The sequence below is a fragment of the Triticum dicoccoides genome, chromosome 6A (genome assembly GCF_002162155.2).
Source record: "Triticum dicoccoides isolate Atlit2015 ecotype Zavitan chromosome 6A, WEW_v2.0, whole genome shotgun sequence".
Lineage (NCBI taxonomy): Eukaryota > Viridiplantae > Streptophyta > Magnoliopsida > Poales > Poaceae > Triticum > Triticum dicoccoides.
Window position 1 is genome coordinate 528,358,820 of NC_041390.1, and position 9,037 is coordinate 528,367,856.

Genomic DNA, 9,037 nt, shown 5'->3' on the forward strand with positions numbered 1-9,037 from the left:
TTGATCTGATGGCTGTTGATCGAGAAATGGTATGACGTCCATATCTGACTCGCCATTCTATAGAAGTTAATTAATAATATTGGTCCTTTCTTCACCACGAATCATATTAATAAATCAATTGCTCTTTTTGAGGGAAATATTAATCAGTTGCAATTAATGTGTCCTTATCTTATTCTCTGCCCATTATAAAAGGAGCATCATTTGCCATTGAGTACCACACTCAACCGCCCAAAGATCACAAAAACGCCATTGTAGCTACTCAATCCTAGCATTAATTAAGTTTGTAAGAAGAAATGAGGAGCACACAAATCCTATTCCTGGCATTTGCCTTCTTGATACTATCGTCAGGTATCTAGTCGGTCAATACCATGAACTCTAGTGCCTAGTTATCTACACTAGTAAGGCGTGGAATTTCTAACGTATGTATATATATTTCATAACTGATCTAATATACAATATCTTCCTTTTGGTATACAGCTATGGCAACTTCTAAGCCAGTATGCAACCATATCCTCAAAAAGGGACATTGTAACAACAATGATTGCCGAGCGTACTGCAAAAAGTTCATCCCCCCACCCGGTGGCCCATCTCCCAAGTGCATACCCGAGGGATGCCAGTGTTATGTATGTGGATGACTACCACCAAACCTGGAATCTATCTAGATAAAAAATTCATATACATGGATGTATCACAGTTGCTTGAGTAATGAATAATGATTTGAGTAATATAGCATAGTATGAAGTTCAGTAGTGTGATAACAATGAAAATTTGTACTATGTTGCAGACAATTATTGGGTTTCAAAATGATATAATTTCAAATCCAGATTCAGTCTTCATATCAAGAAGTAAAATATAAATATCTAGATTTTAATGTCCTAATAAGACCGAATCACGAAAGGGAAAACTTGAACACCATAAGCCACCAAAAAAGTTACTAGAAGAACAAATCGAGGTTGAACATACAATATGTCCATACTATTAATGAACTAAAAGTAAAGTTATGATACATTTTCATATAAAATATTTAGTAATTTACAGTAGATATATCACACCTAACTGAAAAAAGTTTCACTATCAGAGGAAAATGTTTAGATTGATTGTTGAAATTTTAGCCATGCTAGTGTAGAATATTTCTTGGAGAAAATGTTTCACATTTTTACAGAAGTCAGGGAAATTTTACAATCTTTCATTTTCAACTAAAATATTACTACATCACTCACCATTGAAAGTATACTGGAAATTATTAGGATATAAAACTATTAAACAGAAAAAAGCTTGTTGGAACATTTCATGATGGTAGTTAGTGGCAAATTAAAAATAGCAAACAAGTTAGTTGATGATAAAAAGGAAAAAGAAAGAAAGAAATGACACATGAAAAGATGAATAGATGAAGCCAACAGGAACAGTAAAAGAGAGAAAATATAAGAAGAAAAATACAACTATAATTGAAACCTTTGACGAGCTTTAATAAATAGACCATGCACAGAACCAACAGATGCTTGGCCAGGGTTTATATGTAGGATCGGCATAAACCCGATATTGCTGATGATGCATGCACGACTTTTGGTCTGTAGGCTTCAGAAAGAAGATTCATGCTTACGCTACGTATCGTGAGGCTGTTGCTTTGCCACAATTGCTCCTCGGTTCACTGCACCCATAGGTGCTCTATTGCTTTTAAAAAATCTTCTCATCTTTTGAATAGTTTGATTGATTACCACATGTGTCACGTTCTAAAATCTTTTCATTTTGACAAACGTGTTGGTGATGGTTGTGTTGCAAGTGGTGTCTGTGTCCGAGCCATTATTGAGCGACATGAAACGGAGGTTAACCGGATGGCTGAATCGTGCGAGTGCTGTCATGGAGTAGGGCAGGTGTAATACCGAAAACATGCTTATACATCTCTTTAGACAAACGTAGCAGGATAGGTTACACCTGATATGGTAACTGGCCTTTTTGTCGTTCATTTGCTTTGCTTAGCTTGTCCGTCACTGGTTCTTGACACATTGGTTGCACATTCACATGTGTTACTGTGTGTGCTCATCCATGTGACAAAACAAAAGAAAAGCGCCAGCAACATCACTTGTTAATCAAATCACACAAACATCATGTTTGCTAATTGTCAGCTACCTGCGAAGCGCGAGGTCGAAGACGGGGATGACGCAAGGATCATCAGCCACGACGAAGCCGAGGTATGTACGAGTGGGAGCCAAAAATAGCCAGCGGGACCGAGTAAGAAACTTAACGTGGGGGTGGGGGTGGAGACAGGTGGTTAGGGCTGGGTTGGCCGAGAATTGCGCGAGGAAGAAGATAAGCGGGCTTGAGTAAGAAGAGGAATCCGTAGCATCTTGGAGAGCTTTGGCAAGTTCGGACGATTGAGCCGAAGCCTTCTTCTCCAAACCCTCGCACTTTAGGATGGCGTCCTTTAGCTCCTGCTCTACCTCGGCCACCCGAGCTCCGTATTGTCGGCGGGCGGCCTGTTCGGTCTTCAGTTCTGCAGTCGCTTTGTCAGTGGCTGCCTTGTATGCATTCGCCTCTTTTTGGGCTTGGGCAAGGGTGCCTTTGAGGGTCTCGACCTCGGCTGCACCAACTATGCCCATAAACAAAAGCATTACATGAGTTCATCTTTGACTATGCATATCACTTCTGATATATGATCAAATTCGTCGACCCGCTTGTTGATGCGGTCGATTTCATCATCAGCCACTTTCAGTTTCCGATTGAGTCCGGAAACTTCGGCGGCCTGGGCGGTTGCCGCCAACAGGGAAGCTTGTTACAAGATAGACAAATATGTTAGCTCTTTCGAATACTATGTGGATCCTTTGTCCGGCTTTTCTCAAAACTAGGCAGAGTCTCAGGGGCTGCTATCTATACACAGGTATATTCCTTTATATGAAAAAAGCGTTTAGAGCATTACGTCGCATACCTTGAAGCATGTCAGTAGGCTGGTAAAAGCTTCGTTCAGTCCACTTTTGGCGGACTGAACCTTCTCTACCACCGCACCCATCAGGGTGCGGTGCTCCTCCATGATGGAAGCATGTTGCAGTGCTTCCACTAGAGTGTTTGACGCCTCAGGATTTGTGGAGGTCGCCGATGGAGCTGATGCTCCCCCCTCCTTCGACCGGGGCTGCTCGCCTGATCCCGGAGCCAGATTGGTCTTCCAGAGAGTATCCGGCTAGGGCCCGGATTGCCGACGGTCTTCACCGTCGGTTGCCATAGGGGTAGCCTCCCCTATGTCTTCGGCAACCGAGGTATTACCCTCGGGCGCTTTCTCGATAGCCTCGCCCGCCCCTCCGCGGCTAGGAGAGGTCCTTCGGGATAACACCTCGGTGTCATCCACAGCGATAGGCGAGGGGGCTCGCGGCGGCGTCTCACTTTCTACCATCTCAGGTGGCAGAGAACTCCCCTCCGACAGCGAAGTATTCGGGAGGTAGCGGGGAGGTTTGAAAGGCGCATAATAACTTATATAATGAAAATAGAAAGGGAAAACAGAAGATAAACAGTGAGTACATAAGTACTTACGATTCGGCTAGGGGCTTTGCCCTGGGTGGCCTCTTGGGGGCCAGTTCGGTATCTGAATCCGAACTGTCCTGGACGACCATCTTTCCCCTCTTTGACGCCTCCCCATTCGGGTCTTCGGAGGACACCCTCTTCTTCTTCCTCCCCTTGCAGGGGGAGTCGCTTTCCACCTCCTCTTCTTCTTCTTCCTGATCTTCCTCATGGGAGGAGGCGGCTTCGGTCTCTCCGGACACAGCGTCCACAGAACGCTTGTCGCGGGGGTTGTCCTTGGCCTCCCTGCCCTTCTTCTTCTTGGCCTTCTTCTCCGGTGCTTGATACGCTGCTGGGACCAGCATCTTCGATAGCTGGGGGTGGCCGGGTTCTCCAGCAGCGGCGCCGGACAGTTGATCCGCTCTGCCTTCGCCGTCCAGCCCTGTATGGAAAAAGGGATAATGTAAATCTTCATCATCATCCGAAGCATTAGTCAAGTAAAGTCTTTGGAAAGGTTATGCTTACCATCGAGGTCGGGTTCTCGTTGTCGAGTCCGATGTCTTCGATCTTCATCGGCCAATTCTTTTGGGCCTTGAAAAGATGCTTACATATATCTTCGTGCATGGTGCCGAAGAAGCGCTTCAAGGTCCGTGGTTCTTCCGGGTTGAACTCCCACATAGGGGAGGCCCGGAGTTGGCAGCGGAGGACACGGCGGAAGAGCATCACTTGGATCACGTTTGTGAGGCTAGTGTTTTTACCCAACACATTCGAGATGTGCTTTTGTAGCATCATGACATCCGGTTGAGACCCCCAATCAAGACCCTTGGCGTCCCACGAGGTGTGTCTCGTAGGGGTACCGGGTCTGATGTCAGGTATGGTCGCCCACTTGACGTCGTGGGGTTCGGTGATGTAGAACCACTCCTGCTGCCACACCTTGACTATTTCCCCAAAAGCCCCCTTGGGCAAGATGGCGTTGGGAACCTTTCTTACCATAGCTCCGCCGCAAGCCACATGATACCCGTCGACCACCTTCAGCTTCAGATTGAAGACCTTGAGCCATAGGCCGAAGTGGGGGGATGCAGAGGAGAGCCTCGCACACGACGATAAACGCCGATATGTGGAGGAAGGGATTTGGGGCTATATCATGGAAATCTAGCCCGTAATAGAACATGAGACCTCGAACAAAGGATGAAGGGGAAACCCTAGCCCTCAGAGGAAATGAGGGATGAATACGACTCTCTCGCTGGGCTCCGGAGTGGGGATGACTTGATCTTTGGCAGGGAGCCTGTGCGTGATATTCGGAGAAAGATAACCCGCGCCCCAGAGCTCCTTGATGTCCTTCTCGGTGACGGAGGAGGCCTCCCACTTGCCCTTGGAGCCGGATCCAGGTATGGCTGGGGAGGTTGGTGGCTGTGGGAAAGATTGAGATTTTGGGCGCTGGAACTCAGAGGAAGGGAAGGCAAGAGCTAGGAGAAAGGCGTTGGGGGAAAAGGAGGAATCTTTGCCCTCTTATATAGGCGGTGAAATACCAAACGCCCCCCTCTCAAGCCTTAAAACCCGCCCGTTCCCAAAGAGATTGTGCAAATGGCACGGTTGGATTACCCAAAACTGTATTGATGAAGATCCCGCAATGGGCAGGCATGATCTCTGTTTCAACAAGACGTGCCAATGGAGGCTGTGCCTCGAAACGCGAAGCGGGAGGCGTGAAAACGGTTTGAAATGTTAAAGAGCCAGATGTGATGCTTCGTCAAAAAAGTTGCCAGTAAAAAGACATTGTTTTATTTGGATATCTTGCCTTCGTGGCTAAGGGTTGTGTCAATTATACAGAGCCAGATACAGTTCCTTTGTTCAGGGAATTGTTTTAAAGTGTTCAGGAGAAGGAACCCGCCTTGCAATGCCAAAGACAATCCGCATGGTGAACACATCGTCATTGAAGACTGGTTCAGGGGATACTGAGGGAGTCCTGGATTATGGGGTCCTCGGGTGTCCGGGCTATTGATACGGGCCGGACTGATGGGCTGTGAAGATACAAGTAGAAGACTTTCCCCTTGTGTCTGGGTAGGACTCCCCTATGTGTGGATTGCAAGATTGGTGTCCGGATATGTTGTTTCCTTCCCCCACAAACCGACTCTGTACAACCCTAGGTCCCTTCGGTGTGTATATAAACCGGAGGGTTTAGTCCGTAGAGGCTATCAGAATTCTCATAGGCTAGACAGCTAGGGTTTAGCCATTACGATCTCGAGGAAGATCAACTCTTGTAACCCCTATATTCATCAAATACAATCAAGTAGGACGTAGGGTTTTACCTCCATTATGTGGGCCCGAACCTGGATAAACATTGTGTCCCACTTGTCCCTTGTTACCCTCGATGCCCAGACGCATAGTTCGAGACCCCCTACCCGAGATCGGCTGGTTTTGACACCGACACCTGCAACTCCACCATTGCTGCATCTGCCTTCTTTTCTCTGTTGCTTCGGGAGACCCTCACCCCCCTCTCTCTATCTGCAAGTTGTTCTTTTGTGGCCTTGGTCTTTGTCTCAGGCTTGTGTTGGCCTCCCGAAAGTTCTTTTCTTGCTTGGTGTTGTTACGCAGGTCAGAGAGTTCATGCTGCCTCACATTCTATATTCTGCAACCTCCATTGCCCAACAATAATCTGCAAGAAAGTTAAATCTCAACCCGGTTCATTAAAATAGTTGCACCAGAAATGTGTTAGCCCCTTACAAGTCGAAATGGTCCTTGGTGGTACAACACCCATCATCCTACCGAACTCAGTGAAAACCCATTCAAAGCTTTCAACCTGTTCATCCCTTAGATCACACCTCCCAGCAAAATATTCTGGAAATGGTTATTCACCCATACAAAAAGCTTGAATGGCATGTCATCGAGATTGGCCCGATAAGTGGTGTCGAAGCTGGCGATGTCTCCAAAAAACTTGTAATGCATTGCCTCTATTGTCCATGTCAGATTCTTTATTCTGCTCTTTGAGTCTACTTGAACTCTAAACAAGAATCAGGGCCTTTTGCCCTGAGTTCATCGAAAACCTATATTATCTTCTTCACATAGTCATCTTGTCGTAGCGACCTTTTTGTGAATGGCACATTCTCCACTGTCCCAAAGAAACCACCAACGATGATGTACACTTTGGCTAAGTTTATGGTCTTCTTCCTAAGTTGCCCATCAACCAATATTTTTTTGTCTGCAACAAAAGTAGACCCCCCTAGAAGTCCAAATTGCATTGTTTCAGATAAACAATAAAAACGGAGATCTACAGGACAGACTAACTAATGGTCCATGTGCTTTCAGGCACTAGCCTGAATGTGTTTCAATATACCATCACAGGAAACATATGTTGTTTTTGCAGTTAAGAACATAAGATGAAATGCCCGCAACCGAATTGCACATGATGAGTCAAAAAACAGCATGTACAACGGTTCAAGCCGCCTATTTTTTTGCTGCATTCATGTGATCATCAGACACATGTTATTTCAACAACTTAAAAGTGATTGTGATTCGCTACACCTTCATGGGACAACTAGATTTTATTTATTTTTGCAGCTATTCATACACAGTGATTCCAACTAGCCATTTTCATTGTTGTAACCTGTCAGAATAACCAGCCAATACAAAAATCAGCTACATTTTCATTGTTGTAACCCACATGAACCATTCGTCCAGCTCCTACAACATCATAAATTTTGCTGCCATCATGTAACCACAGCCCCACGCAGACCGCAGGCCACCGCCGCCACAAGAACAATCACCAGCCACATGCCAAAAAAAATGTAAATTCTCTAGTCATCACCACACGCCACACAATGTTAATCAGGCATGAAATACCTTTTAATCCACCCCGGCGCTTACTGATCTGGCTTGACCGCGGACTCCCCGGACTCCGTAGGACCGCTGTCTGTACTGTTCTCACCCCCAGGGTTGCCGCAACTGTCGTGAGCAACCACCGACGAATCTCGCAGTGCAGCGCCCCCAGCCCTCGATCTCACCCACCTCGTCCTGAACAGAGCCGTGCGACGACGACCACAAATTCAAGATCGACAAGCTGCACATGAAAGCAACCAATGAAAAGCACTGTTAGCCTCACGAGCGGATTGAATGTGGCGCCCAATTCTGGTTTGACAACTTCGTCCCCACTCGTTCTGCAAAACCACGTATCGGCTTTTCTAGGGCACCCATTCTACCAGGGCAAGGCATCCACTCTATTGGATTTGCTCCCACTCGAACCATACAACCCAATCAAACCCACCACCACAGCCCCCCAACGCACACCGCCCGAACCAAAAAATAGAGAGTCAAATTTACATTTAAAAGAATAACCACTACACAATTTCTATCGTTTTCAATTTTTTCTTTCGTCTGGATGCTCTGTACTAAACCTTTAGAATTTAATTACTTATTCTGTCGCAAACACATCCAGATCAAGCTTTATCTCTGTACTATAATTTCCCCCATCATAATCACAAGAAAAAATTGAACGCACCTTTCTTTTCTTTTCACATGAGTGGCACATGAATTAGAACAACTCGAATTGGCACGGCCAAACAGGAAACACAAGCTCTGCTTTTCTTACCCAATTCTTTTTGTGTGTCCAGCACAGAGATGCCCCCCTGATGGCTATTTTTTTCTAGTTTGTATCCACACATTCAGTCCACATACTCAGACCTGGTTTTCATGCATCCATCAACAGGGAGATCAAGCAATCTATGACATGCATCCCTAAAATTTTAATCACCCACCCCCTAACCACATGAACATACTTGAAAGCAGGCAGCATCACTGGCACCAACCAGAGGAACAACTACTGGGCCTCACCATCCCAAAATAATAGTGCACTCAACACACGCGTGCACACACATGCTAATCAGGGAGGGGATACCTTCTAATCCAGCCCAGCCCCTTGGGATCGTGCTTCACCGCCGACTTGCCGCCTCGCCAGACTCGGCAGGAGCGCCGTCTCTGCTCCCCTCGCCACCAGGTTTGCCACAACTGTCGTGAGCAGCCATCGACGAATCTCTCAGCCCGTCGGTTGCCCAGCCTTCGATCTTGCTCCCCTCATCATGAAAGGAGGCGCGGGGCTAGGCCCCCGGCTCGAAGATCGGCAAGCTACAGAGGAAACCAGAGCTTTTTTTGTTTATTTACGTGACAGATCTCCTCATTGGCGAGGGGCGGAGGGGGGACAGGGGAGTATGTGTGAAACGAACCTGCGCACTGGATCCAGGGGGAAATCTCCGGCGGCTCCCATGGCGGCCGCTGCTGCCGCCTAACCCATTGCCTCGCCCTCCATCGCCTCTCCTGATCCATACCCTGCCCCACACCTCCTTTCTCTTTTGTGATTTTTACCTCTTTTCTTTTGTCGGCAGCAAAGCCCCAAGACACGCGAGCGCCCTGCCCAGAGGCTCTCCTCGTACGCAAAAAAATCCTGGACCATGGTCCAGCTTTTGTAACAATCCTAGACCGTCCTGGTTCCGTCACGCCCTTCACCTGCCAGCGAGCCTGACCGGCGTCAGACATACGAAACTGCCAACGTGTATACCTCCCC

General features: G+C 46.9%; 2 long non-coding RNA genes across 3 annotated transcripts; one reads left to right on the plus strand and one right to left on the minus strand.

Annotated features, from left to right (window-relative positions):
* The first annotated feature begins 234 nt into the window (after positions 1-234).
* LOC119319643 lies at positions 235-823 on the plus strand. Its single transcript, XR_005154548.1, has 2 exons — positions 235-348; positions 478-823. It is a non-coding gene; the product is annotated as an uncharacterized LOC119319643 (long non-coding RNA).
* Positions 824-6,890: 6,067 nt separating this feature from the next.
* On the minus strand, positions 6,891-8,837 carry LOC119317685. Of its 2 annotated transcripts, none has more exons than XR_005153710.1 (3): positions 8,700-8,837; positions 8,375-8,619; positions 6,891-7,540 (listed from the first exon to the last, which is right to left on the minus strand). It is a non-coding gene; the product is annotated as an uncharacterized LOC119317685 (long non-coding RNA). The 2 variants fall into 2 exon arrangements; XR_005153709.1 differs by having other exon boundaries at positions 8,375-8,601; positions 8,700-8,834.
* Positions 8,838-9,037: the final 200 nt, after the last annotated feature.